This window comes from Anser cygnoides, chromosome 3 (genome assembly GCF_040182565.1).
Source record: "Anser cygnoides isolate HZ-2024a breed goose chromosome 3, Taihu_goose_T2T_genome, whole genome shotgun sequence".
NCBI lineage: Eukaryota > Metazoa > Chordata > Aves > Anseriformes > Anatidae > Anser > Anser cygnoides.
Window position 1 is genome coordinate 61117775 of NC_089875.1, and position 22398 is coordinate 61140172.

Genomic DNA, 22398 nt, shown 5'->3' on the forward strand with positions numbered 1-22398 from the left:
CTACTCCTGCCTCAGGAAAAGGCAAACCCATTCGTGGAATTGCTTTTGCTCAGGGACCTGGATGCACTTGGTGGGTAATGCAAAAGAATGGGGAGGTCCGGTGTGTACCTCAAGGGGATTTGATACTGGGTGAGAATAGCCCATGAGTTGAATTGTAGTATGTTAATTATTATATAATAATGTATGTCATCACTACCATGATTGCTATATATCATAGATGAAAATGGTGATTAATTAGAATGTATTGGACAGAGTGTAACCTGAGCATGACATAAATGGTATGGAATAAGGGGTGGATATCTGTCCTGGTTCCAGTTAGGACAGAGTTAAGTAGCTCATAGTAGCTGGTAGGGTGCTATGTTTTGGATTAGGATGAGAAGAGCGCTGATAACATGCTGATGTTTTAATTGTTGCAGAGCAGTGTTTACACCAGGCCAAGGACTTTTCGGCTTCTTGCTCTGTCCTGCCAGCGAGCAGGCTGGGGGTGCAGCAGGAGCTGGGAGGGGACAGACCCAGGACAGCTGACCCAAACTGGCCAAAGGGGTATTCCATACCATCTGACGTCATGCTAAACAATATATAGGGGTGGCTGGCCGGGGTGGGGGGGGCCGGCTGCTCGGGAATAGGCTGGGCATCGGTCAGCGGGTGGTGAGCAATTGCATTGTGCATCACTTGTTTTCTTACACATTATTATTGTTAATACTATTACCATTATCACTATTATTATTATTATTGTTATTATTATTTTCCTGTCTTAATAAACTGTCTTTATCTCAACTCACAGGCTTCACTTTCCCGTTTCTCTCCCCCATCCCAGAGAGGGAGGGGGGAGGGTGAGCGAACGGCTGTGTGGTGTTTAGCTGCCAGCCGGGTTAAACCACAACATTATTTTACAGCAGCCTGGCATCAACGCTACGGTAGTTTGTAAACATGAGTTATAAAAAACAGAAACATTCAATAGGAGGAACAGGTATAGTCTCTGAATGCATTCAGTTACTTCTTATAGATTACCAAGACTACCTCAGGCTTACTGAACTGAATCCTATACTATTAGCTAATATCCATGCACAATTTGTTTTCAAGGACAGACACAATCACTCTCAAATGTTACAAATAAATAGTGACATTGAACTTATTCGCTGCTACCTTAAATCCAGTTCCAGACAAGTCCTAGATAGAACAATATTTATGAATTGAGACAAGAACACACTAAGATATTCTGAAGGTACTACAATAACTATTACAATAACTAGCCTTGAGCCTATTCACTACTTCATAATGTCTTTCTCACTGAAAATATACAACAGCAACAGGCTGCATATTTCCTTCTTAAAACCATGTACGTTCTCAAATTCTGCTTCATTACCCAAGGATGAATATTCTTGAATCTTGCTAAAAAGTATTTTTTATAACTGAAACTTTGGTGGATTTATAATGTTGAACTTACATATCTGACAACATAAAAGCCTATCAATCTCTTGCTGTTTCATGTCGTATAGTCCTTTTCATGAAGGAATCAAACGTGGTTAGGATGCCTACCTACACTCCTCCTACTGGAATCTTCTTTTAGAATCTCTTACCTTTGGTGGTTAGAAACTTTATTCTAACTTCCATCCTAAATTTAGATATGACAAGTCTAGCAGTTATTCGCTTTTTCTGTTATAAATGCACTTCATCAATGCATTTTCTATCAATGCATTGCATGAATGCAATACAACAGTATTTCTTCTCAAGCTCCACTTTGCTAGGGAAAACAAACCAAGCTCTTTTTCTCATTTTGTAGAACATTGTCTACATTTCCTCAGTTGTCACTGCAGGCCTCCTTTGGATCTGTATTACTTTTGAACAAATGCATCTAAAATATAGGTGGGTAGAACTGCACAAAGTTTTCTAGCTGAAGGCATTCACAGGCTATCTGATCTTTTCAACAAAATACTTTTTTGGATACATCTCACGAATGTGATTGCCATTTCTTCACAGCCACAACAGATAGATATTTGTGGCATTTTTCTGATTGACTAACCTATGCTGATATTTATTCTCTCTCTTTCTCTCTCTCTTTTTTTTTTTTTTCCCAGACGCTGAACATCCATCTTATAAAGAACTTTCTCATTATAAACAGAATTAGTAATTTGTATTCCTCCTCTTACTACTACTTCCATTTTAAATTTATTCTTCCTCACTGATTCCTTAAAAATCCTACAGTGATCAGAAAGACTCTGTACAGAAACTGAAGTAGTGAAGTTGAGTGATCTGGCATCAAAGATATTATTAGAAACATGTTTCAGGATTTAAAACTGTCTGCTTCTTGTACATAAATCATATTATTATGTTAGGATGACAGAATATTCTTTGTAAATGTGAACATGAGTGGGACTTCTAGACTCATTTGTCCAGTTCCTATATTAAAATGTGGAAGTCTCCACAATTTTTCCTTCTCTTCCACTTACATTTAAATATGAGTATAATCCAAACCCATGACAGTCAAATCCACATGGTCTTAAGTAACAAAGTAGTTAGTGACTGAGAATTGCTGCAAGATGTCCTATGACATTATTCTGTAATGAGTTATTACACTTTTGACTGCAGATCTGGATGCTTGAAGTCTTAGTTACTACTGGCATATGAATGCTTTGGAAAACTATTTTGATTCAAAATTATAGCCTGATTGAAGCATTAAGCTAGAAAGTGTGGACCCTCCCCCAAAATGTTGTAAACTCACTTAGCTCATTTAAATGTATCTCAATTAATTTATACTATAAAGGACTTTTGACCAGCTGTTGAGATATCTTATAAAGAAGATTGAATCCAGGAATTAAAGTTTGGAGAAAAGGAATAAAAGGAATACTGTTAATGCCATTATGTTTATCTTTTTTTTTTTTTTTTTTTTTTTAATGTTCACTAGATATTACAGAAAGGCTTCTATTTGTAAAATTGAGCAAGAACTATATACCACAAACCACACTGGCTGAAGCGTTTACATCAACATCTTGCTCGTGACATTCTTTAACCATATTAAAGTGTTTTTTGTTTGTTTATTTTTTTGTTTTGTTTGTTTTGTTTTGTTTTGTTTGTTTTGGTTTGGTTTGGTCTGGTTTGGTTTTTACTTTTTTGTAGTGCAGATAGACTGTAGCTTTCTAAAGGACCTGGATAAAAGATGTCATGTTCTATAAACTATCTTTTTTGTTCTTCTAGCAGATGGACTTCAAAGCATCAGTGAACAGCATTTCAGACTACAGGTAGATTTTCAGGATCCTTTGCACTGAGGCTTAGCATCATATCAGGGGTTACAGTTTGCCAGGCTGAATACACTCATATACGTAATTATTTTTCTTAGTTTGCCTGTGGAAAAGTTTACCAGGAAATACTCATCACAATCATCTCAATTATATACAGCTCAAATTTTCAGTATTATAAAACACTCAGAAAAAAGGCTGGTAAGGATCTCATTTTATTGATCCATATCTGGTAATCATTGGAAAGAGCATCCGGCAGTTTAGAAATCAGCAGAGTCCAGTAGCCTGCTAGAATTCTGATTAACCAAGGGAAATGTTAGCTGTGACTGTAATGTTAAAGAGCCCTGACTTTGTATTTTAGTTGGCTGAAACAAACTTAATTAAAAAATGCACTTTCTCATGTCTTCCTTCTCCAAACAGACATAACAGCATCAGATTTCAAACATTTATGTAACTATTAAAATCAGAATATTTAGCTAGTCTCTCTATAATCTTGTTCTGCAAAACACAGCACTCTTATAACAAGTTTATAAGTCCACCAGTTCTGACTGCCATCACAACTGGAAGCCACGTCTGCCTGAAGATGAATTTGTGTGACTCTATGGCTATCTTTTATAATGTCAGTATCATTTACAAACATTTATCCCATGAAAGCATCGTGAAACTTCTTCTCCAGGAAGTGATGGTGCCCTGAAGTTCCCAAACCATAGAAAAGTATTTTACCTTCTTGATAGCTTTTAACCTTATCAGGTCATATGACTCTCCTGTTATTTTTCTCTAATTGAAGGTTCTGAACTAAAAAACATGCTGGTTTACAGCTCATGATTCTTGGATGCTAGTCATCTTTTTGCATTCTTTTTCTGCAAACCTTACTTTGACAGTTTTTTTTACTACTTAGATGTATGGACAGCAGGACCCAATTGTTAGATGTAGAAATCTCTACTTTATTATGGACTTTTTAATGTCATGACATATTACAGAAATGTCTTGCCAGTTTTTACTATGCTAGGTATAATATAGGTATTCAATGAAAATGGTGTTATTTTTTTTTCAGTACAAGGCATGATACAAGTTAGAACTTCTTCAGGGAATATGAATAATGTTCAACACATACTTAGGATGTTTCTTCTTTCTAGCTTTTATTTTTAGTAAGCATAAACAAATCTGTCTAATTTTCAATGATACCACTTCTTCCTGAGCCACCAACAGGAGCTGTCTTTTTTTTATTTATTCAGTATGTGTGACATGCTAAGTTTCTGCAATAGTGCTATTTAAGACCTCTAGAAAGTATTCCTTGTCCCTATGATGGATTATTAATTCTTGGAAAAATCTTCATATAGGTGTTTTTTTGTTGTTGTTGTTGTAGGTTTTTGTTGTTGTTGTTGTCTTTTTCCATAGAGCAGGAGGAACTGCATGTGAACTTTTAATAAAATTCCAGGAAGTATTAAGAACTCTTTCTCAAATATGCTGCATTTATGTTTCAATACCCTCGGGTCCAGAACACAACTTAAGTGGTAGTGTGATGAAACATCTCCCTAGAAAGGTGTTTTGGTGTACATAAATATGTATTTCACTTATTGCTTTCTCCTATACAATAAGAACATCCCAGGGCTGTGAATTTGGGACAGTTGAGTCTTTTAAAGCACGTCTTTTAGTGCTTTACAAGAAGAAGCTGCAAGGAAGACTAAGTTCCTACTTTCACAGTGGATGATCACTTGAAAGTACACAACTAATGAAGACGGAAAGTGAGCAGCAATGGATAAGGAAGCAAGAAAGCTAGTAATAAGAGCATGGCTACTTTGAAAAATGATAGCAGGTTTCTGAGTATTACACATCCATTTTGCAGTTAGAAAAGAAATCCATTACAAGGAACCATAAGTAATTTCTTAGTATAATCTGCTTATTCACAAAATATTTCCTTGTACACACACTGTCAGGAATTACACAGAAACTTCAGCTAAACAGCTACCACTCATTGAAAAAGAAGCAACTGTGTTTTTGTTCCTCTCTGACACTCTAATCTGATCCAGACCTGCTCCAGACCCTGAGTTTTAAACCTGACAAGCACCCTAGCCTCAAGCCGCCTTTAGGAGAAGAGGAATGATATATTATATATAAAATGTCTTCTTTTGTTTAGTTTGTCATGTGGAGTTATCATATGGTTTTAAGCATCAGAGAAAAGAAAAATTGTTTATAAACACAGAATTCTTACTAAATTATGAACATCTATATATTTATTAATGGCTTCAAACATGAATCCTAGCAAAGATGAACATTCTGTAATGTTTAAACATTCTCAAGCAAAGATTATGTTGCAAATACAGTTGACAAAAATTGAGACAAGTGCTTGAAAATGTAATTGGCTTTTCATATATAATATATTGCTGTAAATCTGCATATATCTGTAAATACCTAAACCTTAAGTCATTTTTCTGTGGTATAAAGTTCTTGCGAAGAGAAGATTCAAAATAACTTCTGTATTTTATCACATTCCACAACAAAATAATGACGTACTAAACTAATGCCACTCTCTCTGAAATCAGATCATGGTAGGAGGTCTTAAGCTTTTAGCCACTTACTAGTCTGCAAGACACTGTGCCAGAGATCCTAGATCTGTCTGCTGTGACCTGAAATTTAATTGTATAGCTGTAGCAGAAGCACTTCTCACTTGTTCAGCCAACCTTCTCACTCTGCATGTCTTCTGCAGTAAACAAGATAACAGCCATATATCACTGATACAACAGTGTTCTGGTTTTGGCACTGGCCCTTCCCATAAGGATTTAAGGACTATATTAATTCTGAGTCACTTCAATAGTTTTTAATTCTCTTCCAGGAATTTAGATTGCAGAATACTGTCCTTGGGAAAAATTCTATTTTTAAGTCTCAGAAATCTTTCACGACTGTACCTTGTTAAATTGCCCAACAAGGTATAAAAGAAACAATTAAAACAGCAAAAACTTTTTACTAGATTTTTTTCAATAATGTTTATATACCAGGACACTATGTAGTGTGCTGTACAATATCAATAATGAAGTTAAGTCTTCACACCAAATACAAAGAGCTGTGTCAACAAAGAATGAAATCAGAGAAGTGGCAAAGAGGGAGAGAGAAAAAAGAATTATCAGTTTCCATGTGCCACACAACCTCCCTCTGGAAAATTATTTAGAAGTTTTAAGGATTTTGAAAGAATGCTTAAAAAGACAATCTCATCAACATACTGGAATTATACTGTTGTATTAGAATCAAACATCTCCATCTCTGTCTCCAGTATTTTTTTGTCTATCTCAAATGTTAGGACAGCTATTGATAACTTCATTTTTCCTTATTAAAGGTGCAGAAATGTAGTCATAGAATAATTAAACCTTCTCCCCACGTTCACAGGAGTCAGCACTGAAGGTGGAGACACAGTCTGTATCCTAGAGACAGGTTCTATCCACCAGAACCCTGCCTCGTTAGTAAAAGCTGTACATTGATAGGGTCTGTTCAACATACTTGGAACGACCTAGACAGAATGAACCTGTGGGATAAACTAAGTATTGCAACAATATCTCAAGTGAACAGGAAATAAATTGTAGTGTAACGGAGACACCTCTTTTGAACATCTTTAGGAAATGAATTCCAGCCCTGACCAGAATATTTTCTGTCATATATTCCTGATAGAATGTTGTAATGACAAATACAGAGTATATGGAATAAAAATATCAACAAACTGCAGATGGAAAGGGAATCCTGAGAGTAAGGGGAAAAAAGAAATTGCTTTAAAAATTAACAGCATAATAAGATGGAAAGAAAAATGGTAACTGAATTACTTTTAAATTCTGTGAACTCTGAATCCACACCTCCCTTCAGATCCTTCTCAGGCAGGATTGTGTAGGACACAAACTCCTCTTTACAACTGTCACCCCACTAGCTTGTAAAAATCCTCATTTAAAACTGTAGCAAAAGCCATATTTTTTTTTTTATTTCCATATCAGAGTAAAAAAAGTGTGGCAGGGGAGTGAAGGCTGTGAAGAAAGGAGTGAATAAATTGCAGTTACATAAATTTTAGGGAAGGGAAAACTATCCAGGTTATAGAAAACTTTGAATAAATGTAATCAATAAATATTAATGTAAGTTAACTGCACTCTTCTATCTTGGTTACATCTTGTGATATCAGGTTGTGGTGGACACTAACAATCCTTGAAGGGAATATACTCCATTAATATCACAAGAAAGTGATTAGGGCTATTTGTAGTATTTATATGGGGAAATTCCTGCAAAGTGAGTTAATTTGTGAGTTTACAGCATATGAGCTTCTTCGCATTAATTTTACATTAGTAATGCTTAATTGAAGTGACTTGGATATTGATTCATCTTAATTTCATTTATTAATAGGATACTCATCTAACTTAACAAGGTTCCATTTATAATCATCAGAATGAGTAGAAGTGCCCTTTGGAAGAGCTCAATGCTATTCATTGATTATGAAAGAAACCTAGCTTATAGTAGGTGCTTTATGTTTAGAAATTTAGCATAAAGTGAGATTATTCGCAACATTACTACACACTAAATAAATTATACTTTCTTATAATGAAGAAAACTTTCAAGAAGGGTGAGCAAAAGTAGCAAAAGCAATGTAAATTCCATCCAAACATATCTGTATCACATAATGACATCCCCATTGTATGTGTTAGAAAAATATTAATTTTAGACATAACAATATGATGTAGACTCCAAAATCCAAACTCTGTCCTCATTGGCACTGGACCACCACCCTTTATCCCCACTCTCAAAAAAAAAAAAGTGAAAAAAATTCAGATTCTAAGCTAGAACTTTACTTCATCTCTTAGCCTCTTTGTATTTATAAAAGCTATAAAATATTACAACTTGTATGTGAAGCATACAAAGCAATCTATAAGTAACTAAGAACAAATATTTAGCAGTTAAACTGATATGTGATAAGGAAGATGTGTCAGGTTATCCTTTTGCTGTTAAAATTTCCCCTCTCTCTGTGACAAAGCAATCTATTTCTTTGCTGATCTATTGCTGCCTGTACTTATGTATTGTACCTATATCTTTGTTGATGTGTTTCTACCTATAGAGTTTGCAAATCAAAATCTATTACTCTACAGTTTATCTATTTTTGTGGTCCCTCTCATTCAGTTTTTCATATGTTTGTTATAAGCTTCACTCAATTATTTGTTTATTGATACATTTGCTTTGATAGTGCAGTGAACTATATATTTTTTGTCAATAATTTTACCCTGTTTAGCATGCTTGGCACCCATTATGTTATGTTTCCTATATTCTACTGAATAAGATACCATTTGGTAAATTTATTCACTGTATTATGTCAATTCAATTTTATGTGTAATTTATGTTTTCTTATCCTTCTTGGAACACATTATATAAAATCTTGGTGTTTTCTCACTTACTGCTGCAATATGTTATGCATCCTACAGCATTTTAATCGGTAACTTGCAACTTTCTTTCTCTACTGTGAATGCGTTTTGTCAGCCTTCCATCTTAAACAGCTGTGAAGTCTAAAATAAGTTTCTAATTTTTTATTTTTTTTTAAGAAGCAAATTATTAGTGTGGCTCCAGTATTAATACTGATTTCTTTTAATGTTATATTTACCAAATAAGAGAAGTGGAGGACTGGGATAGTCAGATAAGAGTACTTGTAAATGTGTAAAATGCAGGACCCCAAAGGACTGCTGTCACTGTGAAGCAGCAGTTCCATCAAGTTTGCTGGAGAGTTGAAAGCCTTAAACACCTCTTAGGTTTGTCTATCTTACAGAATAACTTCACTGTAATAATCTCAGAAATGCTAGTTTAATATTCTACTGCCCTTGTTCTGAGGTGCCAGTGCTTCATGAATCTGTCTTGAAGAGTGTTTTGGGGAAGGAAGATTAGCAGATTAACCAGTAATCTTGCTTTTCCTCAAATTTTTCAGATTTAAGCCAAGACGGAAAGAAGGAATAAGGATGGTACTCTTTCCAGAGAGCAGCATTTATAGAAATAAGGTAAATCAGGATTTTATATGTGAGATTACGCAGAGGTTATTACTGCTGATATGTAGATTCATGGCAACTGTCAGAAGAGAGTTACATTGTTTTTTTAAGTGTATTGTCCATGCCAAATGCTGTGGAAATTTTCTATTTTTTTAGTACATAGACTGACACTAACAAAGCACCAAATAATTGTCACAACACAACTGATCAAGTTACCTATGAATTTGGCCAGAACTGATGATCTCCAGCTTCACCACTTTAAATTTTCACTTTCTTATAACTTTATCAGATATAATGATTCAGGTTAGGTTTCTTTTTCTTACTATGTGTCAGCTTTGACTTTTTTTTTTTTTTCTAATTTGGAAGAAAAATAAAAAGTTTAGCTCTTTCTTTCAGCATGATTGAAGAAATATAACTTTTCTTCCCATTCTGAACTCTTAGAAATGTTTTAGTGATGAACTCTAGCGTCTCCAAACTTTGCAATACAAACATAAAACTTGGCAGGAATATCTTCTAGGAGCTGGGCAATCATATGCTGCTTCCATCATCAAAATTATGTTGTTATAAATTGTAATTTGGTCAAATCTCCTAGCCATAAAACTCTCAGCAAAACACTTCTAAACTTCAGGATAAAAAAATATCTAACAATTCTCTCAGTTTGTGCTGAAAATGCAACTGCTCTTCCTAGCTAATTAAGAACCCAGTAGAGTTAGGTGCTAATTTCTTTTGTACTAGTGTCCGGGCTTCAGGGAGAAGAAAAAAGCCCATACAGAGATGAGAAACAAAAGTAGGAATAGGAGAATGACTGAAGATCATGAGATAGTATGTAAAGGTAGTGACAAAGGGTAAAACAAATATATACAAAGAGTGTCCGAGTCATTTCAACACAACAGCTACAAACGATACAATGAACTCTAGTTTTTCTGAAAGGCAACTCTGTGGTATAATGATTTGCAGAGACTTCCATATATGTTTGCTTTAGCCTGTGATCTTCTGCTTCTCTTTCTCTCTCTCTCTCCTTCTCTACAATCTACAATCCCAAACCCTCCAGCAAAGTGCCATTTTAGTGACTTGTTTTTTTTAGTATGGTAGTTACCTGTAACACATGTAAACAGGGAACTTGAAAAGTCTCAGTAAGATATTACACCCATCTGATTTCACAGCTGTGGTAAGTAAATCAATACTTCTTTGTACTGCTGACTCAACGTATGAGTGTATTTATATAAAGATTTACACACAGGCACTCGCACACATATATACATATATCTGCCTATTTCAAACACTGTATTTATGCAGATTTGTACATTATATTACTGTTCTTTGGACATTATATTACTGTTTTTATATTACTGTTATTACATTTGGACATTATATTACTGTTCTTTTAATACAGGTCACAAAGTATAGCAGTCACTGGTTAGATGGATTTTGGCATTTCTGTGGATATGAATACAGCAATTTATTGCCATCATCATCATGTAGTATTAGAACATGAGTTGTCCTGTGGGAATAAATAAGAGTTATGCCCTTAATAATTTGTATAAAGTACCTCTATTGTATTCACTGCTAAGTGAGAGAGCACAAAATACATGAGTCAGTGCAAGAGAAAAAGCAGCTGTAAAAAACAAACATTGCCTTGGAAAAGTGAATTCTCTCTCTATTCATGTCACATATTTCCCACTATGATGTTTCAGCAAGTCAGTTAAGCTACTTTCATATTAGTCTTACATATAGTAAATAACTGTTAAGGGCACCTTATGCCATCACAGCTACACTGCTTTGGTTATTCATGCTAGTTCGGGTGTTCTAATACTGTGAGACACCACTAAAATCCCCACACAATATATGGCTATCAAAGACCATCTGCATTTCTCAAGGGGACCCCATTCTAGCAAACTGGTGGAGTCCTCTATGTTGCTTGTCAGGACCAGGAAGGCCCCTGAGTGCACTCAGGGAGGGTCCTGACACGAAGTTCATGATATTAAAGCTTTTACATTAAAAAATAAGAAGAAGCTTAAGATTTGTCATTTTTATAGGGAGATGCTGCTATGACTGCTGGTTAAACAGATGTGAAGGCTAAAAACATGTGCAGGCCTGGCTCATGTTGCCCACAAGGTTTTTATATTGTTGGCTCATCTAAAAGGGTGCCCTTGAGGAAGTACAGTGTGTTCTGCATAGCTGTAGTCCAATCTGATGGGATAAACTAGGGAATGTGCGTTGCTAAAGCACTTTCATAAAGTCTGTCCCTCTTGCATTTGGGTTTCTAAGAAACGAAGAGTGAGAATACATTTTCCATTTCATTAAGGGCTTCAATTAATGATGACGCCCGCAGACAGACTGTGATAGCCAGAGTCCAGTGCAGCAAGCCCTCCCGCTGAGAGAGCACCTATTGAATTTGGGGTCACATGCTTTGGGCTCACGGAGTTGCCATCATTCTTTGAGCAGGGCTTACAAAGGTAAAGCTCCATTTCTCGTGTCGGCTCATGACAAATGGAAATTATGTCCTCCAAAAAAGCATGCAGACCTTCACTTCAAAGCCTAAATCTAACCTTACAAATTCACAGTGGATAGAGTTACAACACGTACCAGAGGAAGCTGTCTGCCTAATCCAGGCTCTTCTTGTAATTTCCCTGAAAAGACTATTTAGGATTAACTTTCTCACCCTAGAGGAAACCTGCCTCCTCTCCTGGGTCCCATAGGAACCAAAGACCCACATCTGCCAGAATGAATAAGCAGAAGCATCAATCGTTGAGGCGATCAGCACCAGTGCAGGCACATTCTGCAGCATAGTGGGAAATCGAAGCTTACAAGGGTGTTTCCCAAAAGCCAGCCCTGGGGAGTGCTGAAACCAGTGTGGGCTAACAGGCTGTGGTGCATCAGCCAGGGAGCAGTGCAGCAATTTGTGCAGGAGGGTGTCCAGGGAGGGTGCTGTCACTGCCACTTCCAATGGTGGTTGTAACCCGCTCGCAAGGAGCTCCAGTCATGGCATCCACCTGGCAGAAATTTATGTCCTCTGTGCCCTCTGTGGACTCTCCAGCCACAAAAAGTGATGCAGCTACCCAGACAGAGCTCCCGAGGGAACATGCAGCCAGCCAGATCTGAGGCTGCGGAGTGTGCCCACGCTTTCTGTCAGTGTCTGACGGCAGCGGTGAATACACCTGTGGGAGGTGCACCCAGGTAGAAGAACTGCTCAGCCTGGTGACAGAGCTGCAGGAGGAGGTGGGCGGGCTGAGGACCGTTAGGGAGCTGGAGAAGGAGATGGACTGGTGGGATCATTCCCTACCATCCCTGAGACATATGCGTCAGCCAGCCACAAAAGAAGTGAAGGATCCCCTACTCTCTCGCCACCAGCCAGAAGGAGGGGACCTACGGGATGGGGGAATGGAAGCAAGTTTCTGCTCAGGGCAGATGGTGATTCCTCTCCCTGTCTACCTCACTCTCCCAGGTGCCCATACAACAGGTATCTGAGGCTCTGGAATTTGATGGACAGACAAACAATGATGTGGGCAAAGGTCCCCCCAGGTTGGAGGGGTCACCTAGGGAAAGTCAGCCTACCACCTGTATCATGAAAAAAAGAAAGGGTTGTTGCCATTAGCAACTCCCTTCTGAGGTAAGCAAAGCGCCTGATTTGCTGACCAGACCCAACCCACAGGGAAGTCTGCTACCTCCCTGTGTCTGGGGTAAGAGACTTTACAAGAAAGCTCACTAGCCTGGTACGTACAGACCTCTGATTTTTATCCATTATTGTTTTTTCAGGTCAGCAGTGATGAAGTAGAAGAGAGAAGTCCAAGGGCAATCAAAAGAGACTGCAGGACCTTAGGACAATAGTTTAAAGGATCAGGAGCACAGGTAGTTTTCCTCTATCCTTCCAGTAGCAGAGAACAATATTGAAAGGAACAGGCAGACAGACCCAGCTGATCAATACATGGCTGCAAGGCTGGTATCACTAGCAGAAGTTTGGGTTTCTTGATCATGGGATGTTCTACACAACACCAGGCTTGCTGGGTGGTGGAGCTGTATGTATTGGAGGGGCTGGACTGTACTGGACTGTACTCATGGTGGCCTGCAGCTTCCTCACGAGGGGAGTGGAGGGGCAGGAGCTGAGCTCTGCTCTCTGGGGACAGCGACAGGACCCGAGGGAACGGCATGGAGCTGGGACAGGGGAGGGTCAGGCTGGGTGTGAGGGAAAGGTTCTGCACCCAGAGGGTGGTCGGGCACTGGGACAGGCTCCAGAGAAAAGTAGTCACAGCAGCAAACCTGCCAGAGTTCAAGAAGCATTTGGACAGACATAGGGTTTGCTTTTTGGGTGGCCCTGTGTGGAGCCAGGAGTTGGACCCAATGATCCTTGTGGATCCCTTCCAAATCAGGATATTCTTTGATTCTATGATTTTAAGTTAGTCAACATCTTTTTGCAAGCTTTTTGTGACTGCCTGAAGAGGCTTCTCATACTCTAGAAGGGATTTATACTTTTTATCTCTTCAATTATCAACATCTACTTCTGTTTCAACCTTCCAGATATCTGGGAAATGTTCAATCGACTTTACGGAAATTTGGGCCAAATATAAAGCATCCCTGTATCTAAGGCCAGCCTTCCTTTTCAAGGAGTACAAGTAAACACTAGCAACTGTATTCAATAGTTACATCTGTACATCTCTTCTGAAGGCCATGTTTCTGACCTCATCTAAAGCCCTAGCCTCCTTGCTCTCCCAGCCACCTTTTCTATCCCACAAGATCTCTCTCTTCCATGGTTTACATGTTAGAACCTCTGCATGTCCTAGCTGAGATGGTTTAAGGCTGACAGGGACCATTTAAAGTCCACTGCAGCAGCTTTTGCCTAAAGCCAGCTCTGGAACTAGACAGCATTAATAGGCACCTTTAAAGCCAACTAGCCTTTCCTAAGCCTTCACAGATTATTGGAAAACTGAAGAGACTCTAGTCCCCATTTGCATTTCTGAGGTGACAACAATGTGATCTACAATAGCTCCCAAGACTCCTGCCCTCATATGTGTTGCCAGTGACTAACTTGGCAGCTCAGAATGCAATCTTATCCCAGATTGCATGAAAAGCAAAATAAATCTGCTCCTGAAACAGATTTATAATATGAGCTAACACAATATACTTATAACTGCTTTTTTTTTTTTTTTTTTAAGGTCTGAATTTCTGAAAAGCAATAACTGAAAGTAGAGGTGGCATTATTTTACCTTATTTCACCTTAACTTATACAATGTACAGTTTGCATGCATCTGCTCCACTCTGATCTGTGCTGTAATCATTAAATGTATTATGTAAAATGGGTACAAACCACTAGAAAGTAAATGCTGATCCATCCAGTCTTATGAGAGTTTTGACAACTGCACTTCATATGTACCATCTGTGTGCGGGTTGCTCATCTCTGGTGTATTTAACTCTTAATGGCTAGCCCTCTCCTTCATTTGATCACAGTCCAGGGAAATACATAAGAAACAAAACATACACACAATTTTAGAGTTGCAGTTACATGAAACCTGAGAAAAGATATTCCAAAGGACTCAGATGAAATATCTTGTGGGATAATGGATTGCCATCTGAAAACATCTGAAAGACAAAAACTGGGAAAATCTACTATTTTCAGTTTAGGACATGTTTTTCTAAATTGTCAATATAGTAGAAGCTTCTTGGAGGAAAGAAGGTAGGGCAGGAAGGATACATAATCTAAATTTCAGCTATACAGGATATGCTTTCACGCAGAACAGATTGTAGGTCCATGTCCGTCCGTCCCCCCACCCCTTTTTTTTTTTATTAGAATGATGGGCATAAGATTAAAACATGCAGTTCAGGAGAGAAGACTGAATGCTACAAAAACGTCTGCAGTAATTCACTGACTTTGGTACTGCAACAATTCACAAGACAACCTTTGCTCATGTTCATTTCCCTTGGCTTTGATGCTATCCATGGATGTCAAAGTCAGGGTGTGGTGGTATAAACATTAATTGAAAACAAAATATTGACATTAAAAGTGCTAGTGATGACAACTGTTGGATTTTACAATCACATAGCACAGTATTTTTTGCAATAAATTATTTTTATACTTAACCTGTTTGAAAATGAAAATGAATCCATATGACATCTGGTGTTAACAATGAAACAACATACTGAAATAAATACCAAATGCACACATATGTTTTGAAGTTGAATCTCATTGCAGAAAGTTTGAACACTTCTCAAAAGCAGCTGAGGAAAGTGAGATATGCTTTTATTATCCTGTAAGGAGAAAAAGAAGTAACATTCGAATTATTCAAAACGTATTATTCACCTGGATTTCATTTCAAGCCACACAGCCTGGCCAGTTTATTAGACCTGAAAACTTTAGGAAAATATTTTTAACATACATTATAGCTGTATTCAAGCTAGTGGCAATTTTGATAAAGCAAGTATTTTTGCACAGGATCATACTGTATACACCAACTTTTTGCAAGGTTTATCCAAGCAATCACTGCCTAGAATGAATAGCAAATTTTGCTGAGAACCTTTCAAATAGTGCCACATACTGTCTAGCAGCTGCTGCACTAGTAATACTGTAAAATAAATACCAGCATCTTTCATAGCGATCTTCTTTCATGGATTTGAAAGTGTTCTGCAATGAAAGACAAGCACTGGCTGCCAAATTTGCCCCCTGCTCATGTGCATATGCACTTCAGTGGTGGCTTATCTTGTCATTGCAGGAGACAGAGTGAACAGCAGGTGGAGGGAGCCAGTGCTGCAAGCAACCAGGCTCTCGAGTTCTGCTTAGCAATTTCAGGCATCCCTCACCCAGCTTGACTATTGGAGCACTGGCTGGGAAAGCACGTGAACCATAAAGCTTGCCTGCTTTTCCTAGCTATTCAAGGAAGGTATGGTTCTTTCCCTTTAAATTTGGCCTCTCATATCCCTGCACCATCATGGCTACTGTAATCCTAATACAATGAAAGCTTTGATTCTAGCAAAAAGAGAATGTTAACTTTGCCTTTTGAGTTCTGCCTATTTAAAAACTTGAGGGGAGGGGCATCAGTAATTTCGAAGTAAATTGGCCAAAGCTGAACGTAACAAAAGTAGCAAGTACTAGCAATCTAATTTGACTCTCAGATCTTCCTCTCAGACAGTTTCAGGGCAACCATGATATTCTTATTAATTCTTAATCTTCACCTCATTAAAATATTCATTTTCCTAATAAGTCAGTATATCCTTTTAAAACATAACTTTCAGTTTTTCAGTATTTTACTTACCTGAAAATTCTGTCACCCTCTTCGTTGTAAAGTTAGTCTCATCAACCTCTTTTACAGTGGGCCAGCAGATAGATGCTGTTTCTTCTATTCAAACATCATAACCTATCCAGTGCGTTCCTGGATTTGTTTCCTTAGGCTGATCAGGAGTAGTCTCAACTCTGTGCTGCCACGTCTGTGGAGAAGGCTTCTTAATCACTTCATCTTTCACCAGAGGCAGCTCTCCCTTTTCCATTCCCCTTTCCATCCTTGCGGTTTAGTTTTCCTGAAGGTTACACCATTCTCCAGAGCTTTAGTCAGACAGTGGTAATGAAGACTGGGCTTAGGAAATTAGGTCAGATATCTGTAACTTTCAGGATTAGCATCACAGATGCCATCATGTGAGTTCATGCATAGGTACATAACAGCTGATGATCGGCAAATCAGTATTGGTTTTCCTGATATTGATATTCTCTTCTTGTTCCCTGGTGTCCCAAGAATGCTGGTCCCTGTACAGTCCTCCTCTGAACCCTTGCGCCCTTGAGCAACTTGATAACCAGTGAGGTGGATAGACAGCATGTCTCCAGGAATTTCCTCGGGTTTCTGGAGGGAGAGAGCTGGTGACTGCCTGTGAGGGCTCAGACTCATTCTGAAACTGTTTTGAATTCAGAAGGTCGATTGCAGGATATGATCCCTGCCATGACACACTCAGAGAAGAACTTGCAAAAAGGTTATGTGATGAGATCCTCTGGGGAAGAAAGATTGCACAGAAAGACCTCACAAATGGGATGTATAAAACCAGTTCATGGGCAGAAAAAAAAAACAAGCTCAGGGGCCTGGCAATCTTTTCCTGCACTGACCTTTCCAAAATGTGGTGTATAAATACAAATCTACTGTTAAACCCAATTAGCAGAACAGTTCACTGTCTGAATGACTGCAGCAATCTTCCCTACTCCACATAACCCCTTCCTGCCAGATAGCCCTGTCCAGAGTCTAACCACTTTCTCATCCTGTTAAAAGTCCTTTCTTACTTGCCCAAGCATCCATATCAATGTATTTATGTTCCCACAGCATTCTCATTAAACCTGTTGTTTTTCCAGTTCAATGTCTACTAACAGCTAATTTAATTTCAGTTGCTCTGAGTAAATAATTTTTCTACTGTCTCTGCCGCTTGGCTCATTCCCTACCAGGCTAGCAAGAAAGTTAAGTGTTAGATAAATGGAAGCCCTGTGGCTTTTACATAGATGGATAAGCTTTTGTTCTTGTTCCTAAATGAATCTCACCTTCAGTTTGTGTGCATGGCTGAACTAGATCTATAAACTACAAGGAATGGCTCCTCAGATGTCTGGGTTGTAGTTTATGAATCTGCCAGGTGAGATCAAGTGAAACATGAGTAGTGGAAGAAAAATGTACTCAACATCACAGAATCACAGAATCACAGAATAGAAGGGGTTGGAAGGGACCTCGAAAGATCATCGGGTCCAACCCCCCTGCCAAAGCAGGCCCCTTACAGCAGGCTGCCCAGGTAGGTGTCCAGATGTGCCTTGAATACCTCCAGAGAGGGAGACTCCACAACCTCCCTAGGCAGCCTGTTCCAGTGCTCCGTCACCCTCACTGTGAAGACGTTCTTTCGCATGCTGGTGCGGAACTTCCTGTGCTCTATCTTGTGGCCGTTGCCCCTTGTCCTATCCCCACAAACCACTGAGAAGAGGTTGGCCAAATCCCTCTGTCTCCCACACCTCAGGTATTAATACACATTGATAAGATCCCCTTTCAGTCTTTTCTTCAGGCTGAACAGACCCAGGTCTCGCAGCCTTTCCTCATCGGAAAGATGCTCCAGGCCCCGTATCATCTTTTTGGCCCTCCACTGGACTCTTTCCAACATATGTATAGCACATATACAAGAGAGGTAATTTAAACAGCAGACTCATCTTTTTTTTTTTTTCTTTTTTTTTTTTTTTCCTGTATATATAGCTCTCTACAGAATTCATTTTTTTTTTCAGGCAGAAACTCCCGGAAAACTGAGGATGAGGATTAAGAGAAGGGAAAATGAATCTGTGAGACAGGGTGTGGTTCCAGGTTCATTTTTTTCTAATAATAAAACTAGTTTAAGAGGCTATCTACTGTTACTATCCCAACCTGCTTGTTCCTTCCTTTGCATAGCAATTCATAACTACTGCATTAGTTATTACTGGTACACAACGTCTTCTGTTGTAAGTTCGTAACTTACGTCGTGGAAATGGCCAGGGTAAACAAAAAAAACTTCAACCACTAGCTCCTTTCTGCCACCATTAGCCATACAGATCTTGCCTTGGCATTTACCTTAAGCGAGATGAACTTATTGGCCAAGTTTTGTAGTGCCTTTCAGCTAGCTCAGTTCCACTATCTGGTGTTAAATGGAAAAGACAGAATTTTGGGGGGATGACTAGACTCTATCTTGTTTCTATATCTGCTAAATTATTTCTGTAATATTCTGAATAGTAGTCTCCACTAAAAAGAATGGAAGCATGTAGTTTTCTTTCTAACATCCTAATTTTAGAGGCTTAGCAACATTCCAGCGATGTATATACGATTTAGATGAAGCTATCAAAATCAAAATGAAAAATATTTTAAGAGTAATGCATATCTAGTTATTGGAGTGATATGTCAGCAGCATAAATGAAGAGTACAAAGAGCAGAGATTTGTTCAATTCTTAAAACTTAAACAATTTTTAAATGACACAAACCATGTGTCAGTCTGGCTAACCACAGAGAGACGAGGAACCATTCCAAGAAAAGGCAGGAAAGATGCTCAGCATGGACTCAGCAAACAAATATTTTCCAAGTATATATAAACTGAGAGATTTGCTTTGCCTTTCACATGCATAAATGATTTCTATCATTTTATCATTTTACATCAAGTATACACTAATTTTGCACATTGGTTATAACAAATCTTCCTTGATTTTAATGATAACTACGAAAGTAAAATTCACCTCAATTTCTTGTATTATTATTATTGTTTTTACTTCCTTATAGTGTTGAATACCCTTGTTATTACTTGTGAAAACAAAACTTGAACTGAAGAAAAAACAAACAAAAAACAACTGGCCATTCTTTCTTCCCCTCCTTTCTCCAAACAAAAAGTCAAATACTAAATTACCCAGGTGAAGGCTTTAGCTGACAACTTCAACATCACAAAAACGATAGTCACCACAGTTAGTATGGCTGTGAGGTATGCTATCCAAAATACACAGGGTGGAACAAAGAATCAGTGTTTTTTTCTCTCTTAGAAGAAACTCCTCCATTGTTACATTTTGAATCCCTGAAACAACGCATAGACCCATGTCTTCAAAATGGATTAAGTGAAAAACTGAATATTTTTCAAAAGAAGGGCAGAAGGCTCTAACTTTATAGAGCATAAGTAGGGCACTATGAAGGATTTTGATCTCTTGCTGCACCTGTTGTATTTGTGCTGGGATTGGACCTCTTCGGGGCCCTGGAGGTCAAACCATCATATTTCCCAAATGTTATACTAATAGAAACATTTTTGAGGAAAAATAAATCATTGAAAGAAAACACATTATGTGAAACGCTGGTCATATTAAAATAACTGGAAAAAACATCCAGTGATTTGAATAAGACTTTTATTATGGATTTAGCCTAGCATTTATCTCGCCCTCACTCTCTTCCTTCTACTGGTTGGACCTATACACTATTATCCTAGTTTAGAGGGAGCTGCCCACTGTTGGCTTAGTTCTTAGTTTCTTTGAAGCTGAATTATCAAAGACTGTTTGAGATGCATCATTGTGTTTCTTACAGCCTGTTTCTTTGAAAGAGCCTTTATCAAGCCTCTTTTGATTGAATTGTCTGCATTCCAGCAGAGAGCAACACAAACCTGAACAAGGACAGAAATTCAGGCAACATTAATATCTTTGGGCACTTTTACAGTTTCCACTACTTTAATGAGCATGCTTAACACTTTAGTTCCCCATTGCTCCCACACAACATACACTGTCACAACATATACCATAAAAATTCACCCCTGATAACTCCATTTTTATTTATTTTTCTTTTTGGGACACTATTTCATTCTAATTTTGTAGCCACATTACTACCCTTCTTTCTCCTTCCCAGCTGGGCCCCAGGATTCTGTCCCAGCACAGTGGAGGTGGAGCTCTCTGCCCCTACTTCTTTCTCTTATGCAGAAATGTTGACGCCAACCCCCTTGTCTACTTCCACATGGAGCCACATTCTTCCAGACACAGGAGCCATCCCCTAGTCTTACAGTAGGATGTATGGCAGCACCCTTAACTACCTGGACATGCCTGCTGTTCCCATCCCTTCTTTCTTCCTGCATCAAAGGTGATGCAGAGACTTAGTGAAAAGGATTCCACAAACCAAGCCCTTGTGGGAGAAAAGGAAGCAGCCAAGAAATTCAGGATGAGTAGTCTTGGGGACTGTGAACATCTTCCAAGGTACCACTATCCACACACCAGCCCCAGTGTTTGCAGGCTCCAGATCAGCTCTGGAAATGGCTGGAGGAAGCATCCAATATGATTAAAAGCCTGCTTAAAAGGCAGGGCTGGCTCTGTGCTGGTGTGAGCACAGCAGTCCCTTCTCTCTGCCTGCATATTTTTAGTTCCCTTTCACTTTGAAGGTGCATTCACCTGACCAGGGCCATTTCTCTGGGATGCTCTGGGTCATCACTGTGAGACCAGTGTTGTTTCCTGAACTGTTCTTTTCTGTGTCTCTCTGAAATACCTCTAGAGAAGAGCACATAGAGAGAATTCACTCTGAAGAGTGGAAACCCTCAGCTGTACAGACAGCTGCATATTGTGGCAGCTGCTATGTGAGGACGAACAGTCTGCATTGCCTTGGATGAATGCTAGGTTGCAACACTGGGCTAACAAAATAAGGCAGAATCTGAAATGTTAAAGCACTAGTTACTCAAGATAAGACAGCATTTTTATGTGCAACTTTAATTGGATCACATTCAAGATGAATAATTAACCAGAAACTTAGGGAGATTTTTACAGGGTCAGTGTATTCTCCATGTCCAGCCCTTGGCAGCTAAATGCTGCTATTTTACATTTTCAAGCAGTTAATGTGTCCTATCCCATGTTTCAGTAGCCAGGGAAAATGGTGGTGAAATATAATGTTTGAACAATGTTATATTTTTAAGGCTGATGAAAGTGTGGACCATATCATGTTATGCTAGATAATCTGCAAACATAAAAATGACACAGGCCTTACATTGAAGCTTTTATAAGTGTTCTGAAAAATGAAAAACAGAGAAAGGAATAGAACAAAATGAAAGACAGTATTTGATTCCCTGCAAAATTCAAGTTAACTAACCCATCTCTGGCCTTATAAAATGTTGTCAGTGGGGTTGTTTTAGAGGTGGATAAGTCTGGCAAAAAATAAGGGAGAGTTGAGGAAGGTGAGAGCAGTGGATAAGCAGGTACAGGAGCTCTTACAAGCAGTCAGGCATCAGAGAATACAGATGACGAGAGTGCTCCAGAAAGGAGCTGCTTGGTCACACGGAGCCTCTAGTAGGCTCCAGATACTCTTTGTCCCATGAAAAATCTACCTTTTTGTGCAGCACTGAGGAAATGCCACATAGGTCTTAATGCCTGTGGTGAGTATAGCATGCTACCCCAGCCTTAATACAGCAGTAGCTATATAAGCAGTTTTCTGCAGATGTTGAGGCAACATCAACCTCTGAATGAAATAGGAGTTTAATACGTGGATATAGAAGATTATTGTAGTAAACACAGGTCTTCTGTGCCAAATATTCAGCACTTGCTAAGCAAAAGGATTCATAACTAATATTTGTGAAAATCTTCAGGCTAAAGGCGCACACACACTAAATTTTATATTTATACAGATGTATATGCTGGTATATATACTATGCTGTATATACTATATTTACCACTTGTTATTTCATTTACAGCTTAGTGCAATACTTTT

General features: G+C 38.5%; 1 long non-coding RNA gene across 2 annotated transcripts in view; it reads right to left on the reverse strand.

Moving 5' to 3' along the window:
- LOC136790450 (uncharacterized) overlaps positions 1-17699 on the reverse strand; it is a 31402-nt gene extending 13703 nt beyond the window's left edge. Inside the window, exons 1-2 of one of the 2 annotated variants that reach the window (XR_010830378.1) lie at positions 16471-17699; positions 14532-14655 (exon numbers count right to left, since the gene is read on the reverse strand). This is a non-coding gene — a long non-coding RNA (uncharacterized lncRNA). The remainder of the gene's footprint in view (positions 1-14531; positions 14656-16470) is intronic. The other variant, XR_010830377.1, reaches the window with a different exon arrangement.
- Between the last annotated feature and the right edge of the window lie 4699 nt (positions 17700-22398).